This window comes from Peromyscus californicus, unplaced genomic scaffold (assembly GCF_007827085.1).
Source record: "Peromyscus californicus insignis strain IS unplaced genomic scaffold, ASM782708v3 Scaffold_2__1_contigs__length_46816999, whole genome shotgun sequence".
Taxonomy (NCBI): domain Eukaryota; kingdom Metazoa; phylum Chordata; class Mammalia; order Rodentia; family Cricetidae; genus Peromyscus; species Peromyscus californicus.
In genome coordinates this window covers 20,473,043-20,479,601 of record NW_026294540.1, presented here as the reverse complement: position 1 = coordinate 20,479,601, position 6,559 = coordinate 20,473,043, and positions in this window count along the sequence as shown.

Genomic DNA, 6,559 nt, shown 5'->3' with positions numbered 1-6,559 from the left:
AGAAAGAAAGAAAGAGAAAGAAAGAAAGAAAGAAAGAAAGAAAGAAAGAAAGAAAGAAAGAAAGAAAGAAAGAAAGAAAGAAAGAAAACTTGCTGTATAGCCATGGCTGGCTAAAACCCGATATGTAAGCCACGCTGGTCTCAAACTCAAAGATCCACCTGCCTCTGCCTCCAAAGTTCCGGGATTAAAGGCGTGCACCACCACACCCACAGTCTTGTCCTTTTAACTGCTGTGTAATATTTAGATCGTACTTGGACAAAAAACAAACACTTTCAAACTTGTATTCTATGTTTTTGTCCTTTAAGGCAGTCTCTGCAATTATCAGAAAGAGCAAACCAATAACTCCATTGATATAAGCAGAGGTTTGCTATCAGTGTATTAAGCTTTAAATCTTAAGAGTTTTAGTATCAGGGTTGGAGAGATGGCTGAGCAGTTAAGAGCACTGGCTGCTCTTTCAGGAGACCCAGGTTGGATTCCCAGTATTCCTAAGGCAATGACAGCCATCTGTAACTCCAGTTGGGCAGGCAATGCCCTCTTCTGGCCTCTGCAGGTACTGCATGTATGTGGTGCACAGACATGCATGCAGACAAAAACTTCCACACACATAAAAAGTTTTAGTGTCAGCCAGGTGGTGGTGCACACCTTTAATCCCAGCACTTGGGAGGCAGAGGCAGGTGGATCTCTGAGTTTGAGGCCAGCCTGGTCTACAGAGTGAGTTCCAGGACAGCCAGGGCTACATGGAGCGACCCTGCCGCAAAAAACAAAAACAAACAAACAAAAAAAAAAAAAAAAAACTGAGGCTGGAGTAGCTATTGAGAGTTATTTTAGGCAGAGGGTCCTCTGTATCTCCTCCATGGGCTTATTGTCAACACAACTGTTATATATTTTAATTTGGTGCCTATAATCTAGCAAATTTTGTAGTGGTTTGAATGAAATGAATGAAAATGGCCCCCATAGGTCCAATATGTTTGAATACTTGGTCCCCAGTTAAAGGAACTGTTTGAGAAGAATTAGGAGGTGTGGCCTTGTTGGGGTGGGTGTGTCACTGGGGTATGTTTTGAGATTTTAAAAGTCCACAGCAGCACTGTGGAATAATCCTCTTGTACACTGTAAATATTTGTCACTCGAATTGGTTTAATAAAATGATGATTGGCCAGTAGCTAGGCAGGAAGTTAGGCAGGAAAGCCAAACTTGAGAATGATGGGAAGAAGGAGGGCAGAATCAGATAGTCACCAGCCAAACGCAGAGGAAGCAAGATGAGAATGTTGTACTGAGAAAAGGTACCAAGCCACATGGCTAAACATAGATAAGAATTATGGGTTAATTTAAGTGTAAGAGCTAGTTAGTAATAATCCTGAACTAATGACTGAGCCTTTGTAATTGATATGAGCCTCTGTGTGGTAATTTGGGAAGCGGCTTCTGGGTATTTGGGAGTTTCTGGCAGGACAGAAACTTCTGCCTTCACACCAGGCCTGGTATCATCTCTCTCTACCTGCTGCCTGTAGATCAAGATGTAAAGCTCTTAGCTACTGTTCCAGTGCCATCACTGTCTGCTTTCCACCATGGTGATCATGGACTAACCCTCTGAAGCTGGCCTGTAAGCAAGCTCCCAGTTAAAGTGCTTCCTTTAATAAGAGTTGCCCCAGTCATGATGTCTCTTCACAGCAATAGAACAGTAACTAAGACAAATATAGAAAGCAGAAAAAACAGCTTTTTAAAAAAATGGGATGAGATGACACCAGCCTGTTCTTTACTGTCGCCTGTCTATTCACTGTAACTGGAAACTAGAAACAAAAGCAAGAGTACTCAGGGTACAGGGAAATCAGTAGGGCACTGGGGCCAGATAGCAAGCAGAGAACAAAGGGAGTCTTAAGAGGAAAGAAGCCAGGGGTGGTGCGCACGCCTTTAATCCCAGCACTCGGGAGGCAGAGCCAGGTGGATCTCTGTGAGTTCAAGGCCAGCCTGGTCTACAGAGCGAGATCCAGGACAGGCACCAAAACTACACAGAGAAATCCTGTCTCGAAAAACAAACAAAAAAAAGAAAGAAAGAAAGAAAAGAAAAGAAAAGAAACAAGAAGGAGGAAGAAGAAGAAGAAGAAAAAAGAAGGAATATTCTATCTAAAAGAAGAACTAGTTTGGAGACTGTGGGCTGAAGGAACAGAATTAGGACCCAGCCAAGCTAAGCACCGTGGCTCATGGGAGACTCTCTAGGGACCCAGACTGTCTCCAGTGCTGTGCTTTTATTAGAGGCAATTGCATACAAAGACACTGTAGTCACTGAGCCATGTTTAGAAGGAAATCAAATGTTTTACTTGATTATTATCAGGGAGAACAAAGACGAGGAAGTACAGGAGGAAAAGCCTCTGGGAACAGAACAAGCCGGTACATCCTAAGAAATAGGTCTTCAAGTTGGTGCTATCTGTTGTAAAGATCATTTCCTTCTGTCCTTCGAGTGTCAAAGGTCAGCGCACTCTAGAACACTGGGTGAGTTTCCTTCACAGATGAGGCTACAAAACATAGCAACAGAAAAGCCTTAAGATATAGCACGGGGCTGGAGAGATGGCTCAGTGGTTAAGAGCACTGGCTGCTCTTCCAGAGGTCCTGAGTTCAATTCCCAGCAACCACATGGTGGCTCACAACCACCTGCAATTAGATCTGGTGCCCTCTTCTGGCCTGCAAAGACACATGCAGGCAGAACACTGTATACATAATAAATAAAATAAATCTAAAAAAAAAAAAAGATACAGCACGATCCATCTTCCTTGAGCTGGAAAGCCTGTTGCAGGGCTGTTTCCTTCTGTCCTGAGCATGCCAAGGGTTGGGGCGCTCTTAGATGCAGAATATGTTTCTCTCTCAGCCAAGGCTGTCAGCCACACCTAAGGAAAGGGTTTCGTGAATCTGATAGGTTCCACTCCCTCTTGGGGAGGTTCTTTACTCTCCGAATTTAAATGCTTCGTCCATCTCTGACTGATTCCTTCTCAGGGTGGTGGCCTATGTCAAGTACTTTTAGAAACAGGCAGGTTAGTACAATTCCCCAATCAGAACTGCCAGAAAGCTTATGACGTCACCAGGGACACCTGTGGAACTAGGGATTGACACCTTCCACTGTCATCCAACCTCCAGAAAAACCCAACCACCATAGAGTACTTTGCCATTTGGCTTTTTTTTTTTTTAAACCTGGATCTGTACATGGGATATTCTTGGATACCCTGGTATTTTCTGCTTTGTGGAAAAACTCCCTATCCTAGGTTCATTGCCAATTCAAAAGAGGGTCATTCCCCTGAGCCAATGCAACAGGGCCGTGGGACACATCTCTCCTAAGGAAGAGGATCTGAGCACTCCCCAGATGAACTTGAAATCTAAGATAAGCCCCCAGCTTGTTGGGGGAACTGATCTCAGTGTCACACAAAGAACACAAAGTGAAAGTAACCCCGCAAGGAAATCTGTTTTTGTAAAAAGGGTATATCCCATGACCCTAAACCAGAGTAGCAAGCACACCAGGGCGGGAAGTTCACTTCCTTCTGATTCTATTGCAGGCGATGCCGCTTCCTTGCACAGCTCCGTGGACTTATCTGACCTGGGGCCAGCTTAGAAGATAGTGATGTTTGCAACCCCAAGACATTCCTGAGTGTTACTTTTGACAAACAGATGGACACAGGGACAGAAAGCTGGGCCACGAAGTGGAGAAACTGCGGTACCCAGGAAATGCCATGTGTTTATGATATAGTCAAAGGGAGGCAGGGTTATTGCATACAGCTGATCAGGGAGGCGGGGTTATTTTATATAGCTGATGAGGGAGGCAGGGTTATTGCATACAGCTGATCAGGGAGGCGGGGTTATTGCATACAGCTGATCAGGGAGGCGGGGTTATTGCATACAGATGATCAGGGAGGCAGGGCTATTACATGCAGATAAACAAGGAGGTAGGATTTATGGGATGCAGCTGGACAAAGAAGACAGGTTTAGCTGATCTCAGTACGAAAAGCCTGTAGGCGGAGCAGTCTTCAGGCTGTAATATAGGGCAGGACAGGTTATGATGAACATTTTCTACATGTCTGTCAACACATGTGGACCAGAAGGGAAGGTTCCCCTGGGTCTGGGGCTAGGGTTGTTGGCATGGTTATGCCTGTATCAACAACGCACATTCACTCAGGGTTTCTTCTGTTCCCCATAAGGCAGTTACTGTGTCTCATCCCATCGGTGAGAGCTTGACCTCACAGTCTGACACATTGGAAGGTAGGCATGAAGGAGGAGGGCGTGATAGTCAAGTCTCAGGGTCGTCTAGGGGCAGGGCAAATAGGCCTGTCCCAAGATGACTTATAAGTTGAGCATGATATCACAAGCCTTTAATCCCAGCAGTCAGGAGGCAAAGGCAGGCGGATCTCTGTGAGTGCAAGGCCAGCCTGGTCTCACTATATAGTGAGTTTCAGGACAGCCAAGGCTATGTAGAAAGATCCTGTCTCAAAAACACAAAACAAACCAACAAAACCCAGGAAGGTTTATGGAATACCTTAAGCAAGCTAACTTTTGATAGGGAAAAAACAAAACCTCACAATTCCCCCATTATACATTTTTTTCCTTTAACCTGGCCAGGATATGCAGTCTTTTTAAGGTTTATAAACAGTAAATTATTATTATGATAAGTGACTGGGGTCACTTGGTGAGAGTGATTTTATTGGGCCTCTAGAAGAGGGCCCTAAGACAAGGGATTAATTATTCTCTCTGTCTCTGTCTCTGTCTCTGTCTCTCTCTCTCTCATTTGTTTTGTTTTGGGAAAAGGGTCTCTTTATGTAGTCCTGGCTGTCCTGGAACTTACTCTGTAGACCAGGCTAGCTGCTTCTGCCTGCTGGGATTAAAGGCTTGCGCCACCACCGCCTGGCTCCCCCTCTCTCTTTAGCATGGTATAAGGTAAACCTGCCTTCTGAGAGGTCCCTGGTTCCTTGGGGTCCCTGGTCCCTTGGCCAGGCAATTGACTGAGCCCAGCTGGAATGTTAGGGCTCCATGCAGGCTGGAGACTCAGTTCCTTAGACAAGAAAGAGTTTCCTCTTAACAAGCCTTACCTACCTACCATTTTAACATCCTCATTTGAAGAGCTAACCTGTTGTGAGTGACTGGCCTCTGCGCCAAGCAACTGCCATCTTTGAGAATTCAGCATGCCCCCCTTGCAAAATAACACCCCAGATGGCTTGCGAGAGTTTACACCTCACTCCTAAGTATCCGACTGCTCCCTACCAACTGGCAACTCTGCACAGGCCTGGGGGAAGGGCTGGAGTGTACACACACACACACACACATACACACACACAACCCGGGAAGAACAGAGGGTGCAGCATCCAGCTCAGCTAGGACTCGACCTGACTAGGAGCAACCGGGGAAGAGAAAGGCTAGACACATACACTGGGCACTCTGTGAAGTGGCACCAGCTACAGAAACAACCCAGAACCTCAGTGCGTGGGTTACGACATACAGAACAGGAGGAGGCATTAGCGAATCTCCGGTGTCTGTAGTGGAACAGTCTCAGGCTGCAAAACATCTGGGGGAGGAAGCTGCAGTTGCCATGAGCATTTTGCACACACTAATCAGTCCTTCCTCAGTATTCATATTTGCACACACTGTCCACAGTCACACTCCAGAGGAAGGCCTTGCCTTCATCCCTCTGAGCCTCCCCCCGGGGAAGGCTTTGCCAAATTCCCATGGGCCTGAGGTTCTGATCCTTGATCTGGTCATGCCCACATACACATTCATTCAGGACTTCATCTGCTATTTATACATCCACTCAGGGCTTTCTCAGGTCCCCACTAGAGGCGTTGGGTGGAGTAGGGGTGGAGTGAGCATTATTTATTTGGTTATGGAAGCCCTTGTCCCTACTGGTTAAGACTTTCCAGGTGTGGCTCGTAAGGTGAGGAGTGCCCACACTTTGTGAGTAACCCCTCACTGATGCTCTCTGTAAGGAAGCTGGATACATTCCCTGGCAATACTGAACTTGGGGGGGAATCGTGCTTTGGTTAGTCAGAGACCTTGGTGGTTAGTAGAGGTACACACAGCTAACCTCTTCTCCCAAGAAGGAATGTTAACAACATAACCCTAGAAACGTTTAAGAGCCAGATCACAGGGGCTGGAGAGATGGTTTGGCATTTAAGAGCACTGGCTAGTCTTCCAGAGGACCTGGGTTCAATCCCAGTACCCACATGGCAGCTTACAAACTGCCTGTAACTCTACCTCTGGGGATCAAACACCCTCACACAGACATACATGCAGGCAAAACACCAATGCACCCAAAGTAAAAAACAAATCAACCGGGCGGTGGTGGCGCACGCCTTTAATCCCAGCACTCGGGAGGCAGAGCCAGGCAGATCTCTGTGAGTTCGAGGCCAGCCTGGGCTACCAAGTGAGTCCCAGGAAAGGCGCAAAAGTACACAGAGAAACCCTGTCTCGAAAAACCAAAAAAAAAAAAAAAAACCCACAAATAAATCATTTTTAAAAAGAACCAGGCCGGGTGGTGGTTGTGCACACCTTTAATTACAACACTCGGGAGGCAGAAGCAGCAGATCTCAGTGAG